Source organism: Rhinolophus ferrumequinum, chromosome 8, assembly GCF_004115265.2.
Source record: "Rhinolophus ferrumequinum isolate MPI-CBG mRhiFer1 chromosome 8, mRhiFer1_v1.p, whole genome shotgun sequence".
In the NCBI taxonomy this organism is placed as follows: domain Eukaryota; kingdom Metazoa; phylum Chordata; class Mammalia; order Chiroptera; family Rhinolophidae; genus Rhinolophus; species Rhinolophus ferrumequinum.
The window spans coordinates 45,358,580-45,371,067 of NC_046291.1; the positions used below are offsets into that span (position 1 = coordinate 45,358,580).

Here is a 12,488-nt window from a genome sequence, read left to right on the forward strand (position 1 = left end):
TTGAATCTGCGTTTTTCTATGTTTTACCCTTTTCTTTCTCTCCCCTTCCTAGACAAACATATCTCCATCCATATTTTTTCCCCGCCAGCCACCTAAATTATTTGTACTTCCGTGAAAGATAGCCTATTCTCCCTCTTGGAGCCAAAACACCCTTGCCCACCTCAGTTTCTTGGCTAAGTGGACATGGAAGACTCAGGTCCAAGAAAATATGTAATCCTTAATGGCTCAGAGGCCATGTGTATTCAACAATAAGTAAGTCTTAATAAAGAATAAATCTTACCAAATAACTATGTTATAATCCTGTGTAAAGCGATAATCAGACACTCAGTTTCAATTTTTAACAAATTTACTTGAGGGGTAGTTTTCAGGAAAACAAACAAACAAAAACAAATATGAACATGAGGTTGTCAGTTTCTGAGCAGTATACAAAAGTTGTGGGAAAAACACTAGAGAACAAAATATAAGAAAGGGTATGAACTTTCCACTTGGCCTAGAGCCACGGCTCATTCTATATGAATCTCATAAACATCCTGTCTAGTTCAAAATAGCAAGAGTAAATTAAGTCATAATTTGCCACCAGAGTATATAGCATTATGCTGAAGCTAGAGAAGCTCTGTTCCTAGTATTCATGACTCCTCAGTTTTATAGATGAGTCCAACTTAAAATACTGACACTTCAAGTTATAAACCTTCTTGGACTAGGCCCAAGATATATCTACAGTGAGGTATGTTTTAGTGGCTAAGAAACCTAGAGGATTTGGAAATTCTTTATTCACACATATGCTGCTAATGCCACTAACGGAAGAATATGTCTTACTGTCACAAAAGCAAATTTCTCTTCATTTCTCTTCCAATCACATTATTCACTGAAGAAATTCTTCATCAAAATCACATTTTATGAGGAATGAAATATATATAATTTGTATCTGTATGTTCTATAATCACATGAAATTAGCCTGTGTAAAGTAATCAATTCGTTTTTCATTGCTTAGGAATACTTTATTTGCATTATCTAAATAAAATTTCAGTGTTTATAGGTGTCATTATCTGAAGTTTTAAATGGACTTAGGTCTTTTAAATGCCATCAAAATATTCCATGTTTACATTTGGTAAAGAAAAAACGGTGTGTGTGTGCTTGTGTGTGTCTGTAGAGAGAGAGAGAGAATACAAAAGAGATAATGGGATTAAGAGATGATAAAGAGATTAAACATTTATTCAAATTAATTCTGTACATAAAATAATATGTGGCTCATAAAATATTATAAGTTTCACTAAGCGCAACAGAGTTTATTTCTGTTAACTTAAAATGCTGACTTTTAAAGATCTCCATATTCACATGTAAAAACACATATTGCACATTATGTAACATGTCTGGTTTTTTTCTTTTAGTTTTGTAATCATTTTAATATCTAAATCACATGAAAACATTGAATGAGCTCTACAAATAAAATTATTTTTAAACCTATGTTTCTCTGAGGACTTCCTATGTACAAAGCAGCAGATAACATCAGTCCTTATGTACAATTAAAAAGGAATACATTCTGTTTATTATTCTTTCAAGACAGTTTATGACGAATGAATTACATTCATGTAGTTTTTACATGAGAACAGAAAATTACAAATGTTAGATAGAGACTACAAGTATGAAGTAGGTAGGTCAATGACATTTACAAAGAATATTATCTTAAACAGCCGTCCATTAATAAGCTTCTGAGCATATTGTTTGGCAGACACATTTATAACCCAGGGAAGAGCCTGCTAAAGGCTTTAATTTCAGTTACTACGAAGATTCTCCAGGGTGACTCTAGGAGTCTGTGATGAAAGGCCATTGTAGTTAGTTAATATGTTTTCCACGACAAATTGTCTCTACCATTTTCTCTACTAAGATCGAAGTCCATTATTTAATTGTTTTAGGTTTCAAGATCTTAAAAACAGTAAAGATGTTAGACTTTACAATTAGGGAAAACTCTAGAGTAATGGAGAGTCCTCTGTGTAGAAACCTGTCAAGAGTCATTGAGCCGATGTCTAATATCTGTACTAACTTTTACCAGAACACAACTGAAATGAGTGTGGCATGTTAATACTGAAAGTACGTTTCTCATCTAATCATCAGGTGAAAATTTTCCCCATGGTTCTAAGAACACGCGCTTTCTGCATGGTTTTCTTATTCAAGAAGCCTAGCTCATTAATTTTGAAAAAGACACTGCAGAGCCGCTCCACCCAACCATCCCCGCCCCAGGAGTTAAGGCAACAGAAGGTGTAAGGTCAATCATGAGATCACAGGAAGAGCACTAGTGTGAGCAACTGTTTTTATGAGCTGCTAATCTTCTTTAATATTGCTTTTTTTAAAAAAAACGGATAGTGAAAAGGGTATTTGCGTTTATGTGTTTCTTTTGAGCTCTGCCACTTCACATATTCAAGACTTCTGTCGTCAACAGTGATTGTCAAAGCCCAGCATTTATAGTGAAAGAAAACAATTACTAATCTCTGCAATTTGTTGCTATTTGGTGATTATTGAGCATGTGAGTTAGAAATTCAGAATTCTTATACTACGTTAGTCTATCATGCCCCCTACTTGTCCACTTCAAAATATATATATTCATCATATATATATATTCATCAAATATATATATATATATTCATCATATATATATTCATCAAATATATATATTCATCATATATATATTCATCATATATATTAATTATACATATTAATTATATACATTAATTATACATATTACTTATATATATATATATTTTAGAAAAGAGTTTTGGTTTTTAAATATATTGATGGAGGGAAATTGCTTCTCGGACTTTTGGCTAAGATCAAGTGTGATGGAGGAAATTTCTCAAAGAAAATCTAAAGCTCAAAAAAATACTCTTAGGATTTCTTTTTCCCAACTTCAGGGTTTAAACCTTTTTTCTCCTCTCAGAGAAATAATTTTTGAAATAATTTTAAAATGTCCAAAATGGCTTATGATATATGTTGGTCCAGTTTCTTATTGTACTAGGATAATTTTTAATGTTCTTCCCAAGTTATATATTGAGGTTCATCTTTAAAACAGGCATTTTCTAGAAATCTTGTAAAGGTAGAAGTAGCAACACACTTATATTGTAGCAAAAACATTTGTATCTTCTAAAGTCAATCATTACAAAATTTTTATCTTGCCTTCACGAAGTGTGTTTAGAATTCCTAAATTATTCTATTTGAAGACAGATAAGTCCCTGAAAATCCCCATCTAATGTCAATGAAAGTGGTACACAATCCCCACCTTAGAGCTGGTAGAAAATAAAACCAGACTAATAAATATAAAAGTTCAGATGACTTCAGAAAGCCATGATAAAGGGGACATAATCTTACCCTAAAATATAGGTTTTTCTGGTCATTAATTGTATCATTAATGTTCAAACCACATATTTTGCATCCGCCTTCGCGCATTTCTAAGACAATGCTGTTTTATTTTCCGAATGTTTACCATTGCTAATTTGATATTGTTTCCCTACATTTCCATCAGAGGGCCCTACAGAGTTCTCAGTACGTGGGTGAAGCACATCACCACCAAATCAGTGTTGTCATCCTCCCAGGAACACTTTCCTGGCTCAGTTTCACGGGTCCTAGTGAACCACAAAAGCCTAAGCCGTAGAGAATCAACTTCATAGTGTTTTCCCAGAACCCCTCCAAAAGTGACAGACAACAGCCATAAAAGCATCAAGGACTCATTGCACGGAAAATAAGAGTAAAGTACCCAGTAAAAGACAAATATGTTTCCCTGGGAATGCAAAGAGATTTCAAGCGGTGGGCAAAGTCAAGACTTGAGTACACTGCCTGGAACCTCTACCAGGGCCTCAATGTTGAACTCCAATGGAGAGTAATTACCTGAGACGGTCAACTACCAGGAGCCAGAGCCTGACACTAAGTCAGGGTGGGGATGGGGATACTGATGGAGGAGGATTTGACTGATGTTGCTGTGATGTGTGTCTGGCAGAAGCAAGTGAAGGTGGATCTGACACTGGCAATCATTTATGTCCGTTTCAGCCACCTTTTAGCCTTCTGGCTCCCTCTTCCACATTCTGCTCAACAATCACCCTGCACACTCTCCCCTACTAGATAATCACTGCTTACAATCTGGTGAATGTCTTTCTGTACCCATCCTCATGAAATCACATGTAGGTAGGTAGGTAGGTAGATTGATGGTTTGGTGATTACTTGGAGACCTATTATATACACTTTTCTGCACTTGCACTTCTTAGTACATTTTAGAAACTCCTCAGTGATACAGACCTAATTCATTCTTCTCAGTAGCGGCATAATACTTCATGTGTTAATATATTATAATTCATCCAACCATTCTCTTACCAGTGGATATTCACTTTGTTTATTGGTTCATTTGCCATTACAAACCATTCATTCAGGCAACAGATCTTTATTAAATACCCTCTAATGCTTGCTCAACTGTAGGGATGGAGCAATGAACAAAACAAAGGCCCCACCCTCACAGAACATCCAATTTAGTGGAGGGAAGAGGCAATGATTTATGTAACATAGTGTTACATTTTTATGAAGCTAAGGAAGGAGACAGAAAGTTAGAGATAATTGCTTATTTAAATAAGGTGGTTAGAGACCTCTCTCAGAAGATATTTGATCAGAAACCTAAATGACGTGAGGGAGTAAGCCATGAGGGGTGTTAACAGAAGAGAAACCTAGTCAGGAGAAATAGCAAGAACCGAGAAGGGGAGGGGGGAACATCTGCAGAGTGACTGAGATTGAAGGGCAAGGCCACTGTGCCTGAGGCCCAATGAGCACGAGGAGAAAGTCAGGCAAAGGGGCCGAGAGATATCCTGCCCAGTGTCCAGAAGCTGTAGGGTTTGGAAGGCTGTGGTAGATACTTTAGAAGTGACACAATACAGACCCACGGATATTGCTACATTGGTCTCCAAAAATGTTATCACAATTCACATTTCTACAAGCAGTCTGTGAATGTGCTTTTCCCCATACCAGGGGCTAGTAGGTTCTAATTGTTAATAATTTGATGTTTAAAGTGATATCTAATTGTTATTTTAATTTTTGTGTCTTACTAGGAACTTATTTTTATTTAACAAAAACCTGAATGGTACTTACTGTGTGGCATGCACGGTTCTAAACACTTTATGTGCATTACTTTGTTCGACAACCCAGTGTGGCAGAAACCATTATTTTAGAGAAGAGGAACCTAAGGCAGATGGCGACTAAGTAACTTGCTTAAGGTCACATAACTAGGTAGCAGTGGTTTTGGAATTTAAATATAGGCAATTGGGCTCCAAAGTCTATATAGCTGTTTGTCAGTCATTTCAGTTTGCTATTCTATCAACTCTAGCCTTAACTCAGCTCCTTAACCTGAAAAGTTAAGGAGAATAAAATATCTGTACATAAAAGTTATACAAATGTAAAATAGTCTTGTTAGGTTATCATGTCTGTCAAACCTAAAGAGAGGTCTGGATATTAGATCCACCAGTGAGAAACAGAACAGTTTCACTGAAAAGCAAACAAACAAACAAAAAACCTCATGTTGAAGAAAAAACACAATAGGATCTCAGGTATAATCTCAGGTCTGATGGCCTCCACAGTAATAGTTCTCAGAGCTAGAACTAGAGCCTTGAAATTGGCAGTATTAACACAAAGCTACTGGGCAAGGTAAGTTACTAAGAGGCCCAGCAGGTACCCACGTGAGATATAATGTTCGAGGTTGGAAGGAAATGGTCTTTTAAAACACTGACTTTCAACTACAATTATAATAATGTATATCAATAAAGATGTGTAAAAACCATTAAAAGGAGCTTGTTTTGATCATCATTGCCCAATCTTTTCTCAAAACCTCTGGTTTTATTTCCTTAGATTGGTACCCCTCATATTCTGTGAGGGAGGAAGGAGCAGCCCAGACAAAGCACAAAAGGCCTGAAGGTCAGTGGGAGGCACAGACTTGAAGACTAAGAACCACAAATGTCTGTCAAGTCCGCATTGTCTTTTCATGCAAAAGGTCTAAGGAGCTCTTAATAATCGATTATTCACAATGTAAGAAAACACTATATCAGACCTTCAAACATGTAGCTCTTTTAGAGGATTATGAAACACCCATTTAAAATAGCCATGTATTTGCCAAAAGGAGGCTAAGAAAGAACTTAGGCATGAAATTGATTGCATCTCAACTTTAAAACTCTTGATGGGGGAAAAAAACAGAGGATGCTTGATGTACAACAGATCTATATCTTTTTGGTCTCACTAATTTCATTAAGTTTTAATTTGTACGTTGGGCTTCAAGATAAACTTTTAGAATTAAACAAAAGAAAGTAAAAAACAGCCTTCAAAAACCAAGGGATCAATAAAACTTCAGTTACACTCTCTAGCCATCATTTGGCTTTTAAAATCCTGATTACCTTCCATCAAAAAAAAAAGCAGCATTTCCTCTTGTCTAGACAACATAACCTGCTTCTTTCTCAGAGAGAACCCTTGGGAAGCGGGCTCTGTCTCGTTTCACTCACACCATTTATGATTCTACACAAACCAGGGCTGCGTGTCCCTTCCACGCCACAAGAAGGAAACCCTGTAAGGTGGTGCTTCCATCCTTCCTGGGCACAAGCCTTCACCAAATTCTGTTTTGAAAAAGTATTTTTCCTGTTTTGTTTTCACTTACCTTGTGAAGTCTCATCTCCATCTGACATCTGACAGTGGCTTTGCGTGTAGGCTAATGCAAAAAATCGAAAGCAGCAAGCAGTGGTTAGGGAGGTGAGTTTCTGTGCAGCAGACAGGTTGAGCAATCTAATGCAGAGGATGCCAAGTTCAGATCAGACTCCAAATACTAAAACTGAGAAGTCAACGATAGTGTAGTATTGGGCGGCCCAATATTTTCATACTACCCACACATGGAGTTGTGAAACATTTTGACAATTTTCTTTAACTACCGAGTTCTGCTTTTTAGAAATATTTCTTCCAACTTACAAAGACTTTTATATAGACTGTATTTTTGAGAAAGGGAAACCTTCTTCCCTTAAGATATATTATCCAGTAGCCATTATATGCACCCCTGACAACGCATTGCTATTGCATCCTTCTGGAGGGTACTTATATTCCGGAGGGTATCTTATATTTCTCTGCATTCCTCATCATACTACTACAATGTGTTCCTAGGAGTTCAAAGTATATATGCATATTTTATTTGTTTATTTGTGCATCCATTCACCCATTTATTCACTCAGATAATTTATTAGACACGTATTAAGCCTCTCTTCTTCATTTCCTGAAGATATACCCACAGATAAGACATAGTCCCTGCCCTCAACGAATTTATAAAATCTAGTTGGGAAAGAAAACTGAGGCAACAACTGTGAACACCATGTGAGAGTTTGGATAACCAAGTTTCTACAGAATACACTGGGCCCCAAACAGGGAAATGGACACTCTGAGGTAGAAGAATTGATCAAAGGAGACGATTTTAAAACTATTGTAAAGAGAATTGCTTGGGCATTTTCCACGCAAGGAAATGCATTCCCAAATGGGGGCCCAGCATGTGCAAAGATCCAGGCACAAAAGAGTACATTATGTTCTGGGAATTGTAGCTACTTCTATATTGATGAAGTGTAGAGGACCCTGACGAGGGATTCAACTGAGATAGTAACAAGATGATTATTCAGGTCAGGAGTCATTTCTCTCATGGAACAAAAATAAATGGCAAGCACATCTACGTATCACTTCCTAAGAAATAGTTTAGTCAAAGATTTGATCACTTTAAAGAAATATGTTAATGAAATGTATCAAGGTGCTTTCAAGAATATAACCCATGACAGAAAATATATATATATATATATATATTAAACATTTTCACAATGGTGAATGTTCTCAGTGCTAACACATGAAGCAGAAATAGATTATAAAATACTAATCCCTCTTGAAAAACCATATCCACTTTATTTTCATTTATCACAATGACTTCTATTAATAGGAAATTACAGCATCTATAATAGTGTCTGGCACATAATAGGTACTCAATAAAGAGGTATTGGTGGAAGTAACACATGAAGGCTGCGTTCGGCAAAGAAATTCTTTGGGCACTGAGCCTGGCTCTCCAGCTTGTACCTGCTACTGCTCCTTTGATAACTAGTCTTTTCACCTTGGCGTTTTTAGAATTGGATTCACTAAGTCTCATTTTGATTCCTACACCCAACTTTTCCTCTATCCCACAAGAGATGGAGATACTTGAAAACACTGGTACGTGCAGGCTCAAAGGACACAGGGATCATGCAATCGGCCTTGCACATGCAAACCAAAGGCGCAGAACTGCAGTTGCCACCATCAGTGGCAATTCAAAATGTACAAGTCAAAAAGAGAAAAGCAAAAGCTCCATAGGCTGCCACAGTAAAAGATACAGTGAACCATTACCTCTGTGCTCTGCCTTCTACTATTTAGGTAAGCGTGTGTAGGGGTGGGGTGGTGATGGTAGTGGGAAAAGTGCAGGAGAGAGAGAGAAAAAGAGAATGGTTAATAAACAAGTATGCTTAACAGAAGGAAGTCTTAGGTGATGATATAAAATCTCAGGGCCCGACCCAGAGACCATTGCAACCTACAGAAATGTCCCTCCAGACGCATTCCTGCCTCTCTGTACCTCAGCACTTCTTGGTACGCTGCCGATCACGCCTACCTTCTTCTGGTCCTCTTCAGAACCCCTTTCCTTATACTTCTTTCACCTCTTTGTTTTGCAACTATCCCACTACTGTCTTTTTGTCAAAATGGATCAAAGCACTTAGAAATTATGAGCTGGATGGGACTTTATAGACTATCAAACTCAAAACTTTCATTTCATGTTTGAAGAAACAGTAGACAGAAGAAGTCTAGTTTCTCATCAACCACATTTCTGGTGTGCAGCAGAGATGAACCTTTGTCTTCTGACACTCCACCTATCTCTGCCACCAGGGTCCAGGGTCTTTCCACCATTATCTGGTTATCACTGCCCCTTGTTATCCCAATGTGTTAGTGGATGATTATAGCTTAATCATTAACTCTTTCTAATAAATCACCAGTTGGTATCGAGTCCTTTTTCCCCTCCAATCTCTGTGCTTTTCTTCCATTTCACCCACGTAAAAAATGTAAGCCCCAGCCTCATTTGTCCTGTCCTTCCATGAATCCATCTATCTCAATTCCACTCTTCGCTTCTGAACTCGTGGCACCTCTGATCTGAACTATTTATTTTGCAAACATGTGTTTACTTTTTTGATTAGTCTCTTCAATTGCTACTTGACTTGTTTATGTGTATCTTTTCTTCCTGTCTAGAAGATAATCTTCTTGAAGGTAGAAACCACATTGTATTTGTTCCTGTATTTACCCATTAACTAAGATTGTACTGTGCACAGGATAGAAATTCAAGGTATATTTGCACAGTGAATAGACCATGGTAATAGAATGGATGCTTTAATAAAAGGAAGCTTGTAATGGAAGATAAACTTTTCTTGGCCTTTGAATCTTGCTGTATGACTAGCTTCTAGAAAAATGGGCCAGGCAAAGTTCTGGACATTCTTTGGCCTTAACCTGTTTTTGTGAATTAAATAGAGAGGGAGGAGAAAGAGTTGTCATTCAGCTCATTCACATTAAAGGCTATGCCTAACTTGTTGATCTCTAAAGTTCTACCAGCTCTTAAATTCTAACTACTACAATCCACGGTCATAGTCAGAATTTGCAACACTTAGATTTACAATGTTCTTCAAAGTGTTTTCCTGAAACTACACTGCAAATCTAAGGAAATGAGTTCATCCTTCAGCCCCTCCCTTGACAAATTTTTGTTTTATTCCTGAGAAAATATAAGAAGATGTGATCTAAATTATGGGTTTTTGGTTTGTTTGTGTTATGTCACGACTGGAGGCCTAAATACAAGCATGTCCCAGGAAATTAATTCAAAACTCGGAATGTTTTTCCCTCATTAACAATATAACACACGGAAAGTAGATCCTAAAGCATGTAATTAATTCTATAGTTGAGATACATTATAGGCAAAATAAATTTCGCTAGTTAGATTGAGGGCATACCTGCTACCATTTCAGTTTTGTATATGGAAATTTGCATATAAAATTCTGGAATACTGAACTACTAATAAATATTTGGAACAAAATCTGTTCATACTTTAGGGTCTATTTAAAACTACATTGTATCTGGTGAAAAGCAATGTTCTTGAACTTATTTTTCAAAATAGAATGTGGTTATATAGATACATTTCAGTGTATCTATAGTCTTTCCTTGATTGATCCCAGGAGAAGGGACAGAGCTTAACATCTAATCAATTTACAATTTCTTTGCAAAATCTATTTACTTCCTTAAGAAGGAATCATCTACCACGTAGCATTTAATGCACGTTACTGCTAGGGCAAATTTCACTTCTATACACAAAAATTTTTAAATCTTAAAGTGTTTCTTATAATTTAAGCTTTAGTTATTTATGTTCATTTTTAAATTGAAGTAAAACTTGCTCACTTCTGCTGCACTTAAACTAAGTTACTTCAACTAGAAACAAGTAACAGTATTTTTAGTTGTTTAATATTTTTCTCTTACCTAGAATTTCATTTTATCTAAAAAGATGTTTGGTATATATCCTACACACTTCTCTATATGAAAGTACAATAAAGGTTTTATTCCCATTCAACAAACTATTAAGCATCAATTACATGTAGGAACATGTGTCACTGTAACATCAGAGTCAGCTGAGTTTGAAATACAGATTTTCTCTGCTCTCAGTCAACCTTCATCACTTGCTGGGGTGTACCTGATGTCTTTATCCACATTACTCATATGAGATCCTAGCAAAAATTGGACTCAATTCTTTAATGCAAAATTTCCAGGAAGCATTATAATAGTGGCACTGCCCAGAAGAAAGAGCTTGGTCTTTGGAGTGAGACAGATATGGATTTGAATTCTGGCTCTGCTTCCTGAATTCTGGCTCTGTAATATTAGCTGTGTGATATTGCACAAGTTAATTAACCTCTCTAAGCCACAATGTTTTCATCTGTGAAATAATGCTTACCTCTCGGAAAAATGTTTGGCCAGCACAGAGAGGTATTGCCATGCTGCTTAATAAATAGTTGAAGCACTTCCGTATATCAGTAAGTAGAATCCCATGTCCCATTCTGTCCAGGAATCCCCATGTCCCAGTCTGTACCATGATCCTCTGGACCTCCCACAAATAACCAAACGGTCAATGCCTCACCAAGCAGGGAGGCTTCTGGGATTCTTCTCCAAAGTGGCCATTCTGATTGATCAGTGCCCTTGTTCCACTGGTTATTAAATATAAAATAATAACATAAAATACTTCACGCAGTCATTCTTAGGATTTAGTGAGATATCAATGCCTACCATTTAGCAGGGTTTTGTGTTCTTTACTGTAAACTGTCCTATCTCTGCTCAGTCTCGCAAGGCTCAATGTGTCAGCTGTGGCTAATTGAGAAAATCTCTTCTTTCATAAGATCACAGAAGCTTTTACCTCCAAATTATTTCCTCCTTTCTTTGTTCCCTGACAATTCTGACCATATGTCTTTAGTGTAAATGTATTTAGCAATCTTAAAATGCAGAAAAAATAAAAGATTTCTAAACTGCATCAAAATGGGTTAGTAGACGGACTGAGTCAAAATGAGTTGTTTTTGACTTTCACATCAATTCATTAAGTTAATGAAAGTCTGTATACTGTTTCTATGTTCGTATGGTTTGTTTGACAATGTATAATCATAAATGCACACAAAATTAAGGAGAGAAAAAGCGTTTGTGATTTGGTTTAACTGTGAAATATGAAACCAGATAATTCTGATTTCTTTGTTTCAGGTAAAGAAAGGTGGTTCTCAAAAGAAATGATAAAATAAATTCCTTTTCTCCAACGGAGTGGTTAAAGAAAATGGCTAACTCAGAAAAACCAAAATCCCAAAACCATATAAATCCTTGACTTTGAAAACACCAAGTCTATAAGGAAGTAAAGAGATGTATTGCAAAGGTGTTTGTCCTCTTCCCCAGTTTCCTGCCAGTCCCTTTTAGCGGAGAATGATAATGTGAGTGTACATCCCTATGTATTTCTACTCAGAACTGACCTGTGTGCACTGGATTCGAAGCATTTCTGCTCCTCTCTATTCCTGTTGGCCTGAGAGGGCATAATTAGCATAGACTATTAGGTAGGGCAGAGAGTGGACAGCTTGCCAATCAGATTTACTATTGAAACAGTGGGTGTTGCCACTTCTAGCCATTTCTGACACTACTGTTAGGAATCATATCATGACATTAGCCGAGTGCTATTTGGCCGTGGAAACCTAGTAGGTCATCAGTTTATGCCCCCATCCTCCATACAAGTGGCAGGTGGAGCAGCATAGCCCCTGCTAATGCCATTAGCTGGAGGCTCTGGCCTGTCGATGAGAGTTTACGGGGTTTTGTTGTTTTTTTTTTAATTCATCAGGCCATATGCTGCCAGGCTCTCATGCAAATAGACAAAATTACAA

At 36.8% G+C, this 12,488-nt stretch overlaps 1 long non-coding RNA gene across 2 annotated transcripts in view; it reads right to left on the bottom strand.

Moving 5' to 3' along the window:
• LOC117025778 (uncharacterized) overlaps nucleotides 1-6,835 on the bottom strand; it is a 248,039-nt gene extending 241,204 nt beyond the window's left edge. For both annotated transcript variants that reach the window (XR_004423653.1, XR_004423654.1), the window contains exon 1: nucleotides 6,668-6,835. This is a non-coding gene — a long non-coding RNA (uncharacterized LOC117025778). The remainder of the gene's footprint in view (nucleotides 1-6,667) is intronic.
• Nucleotides 6,836-12,488: the final 5,653 nt, after the last annotated feature.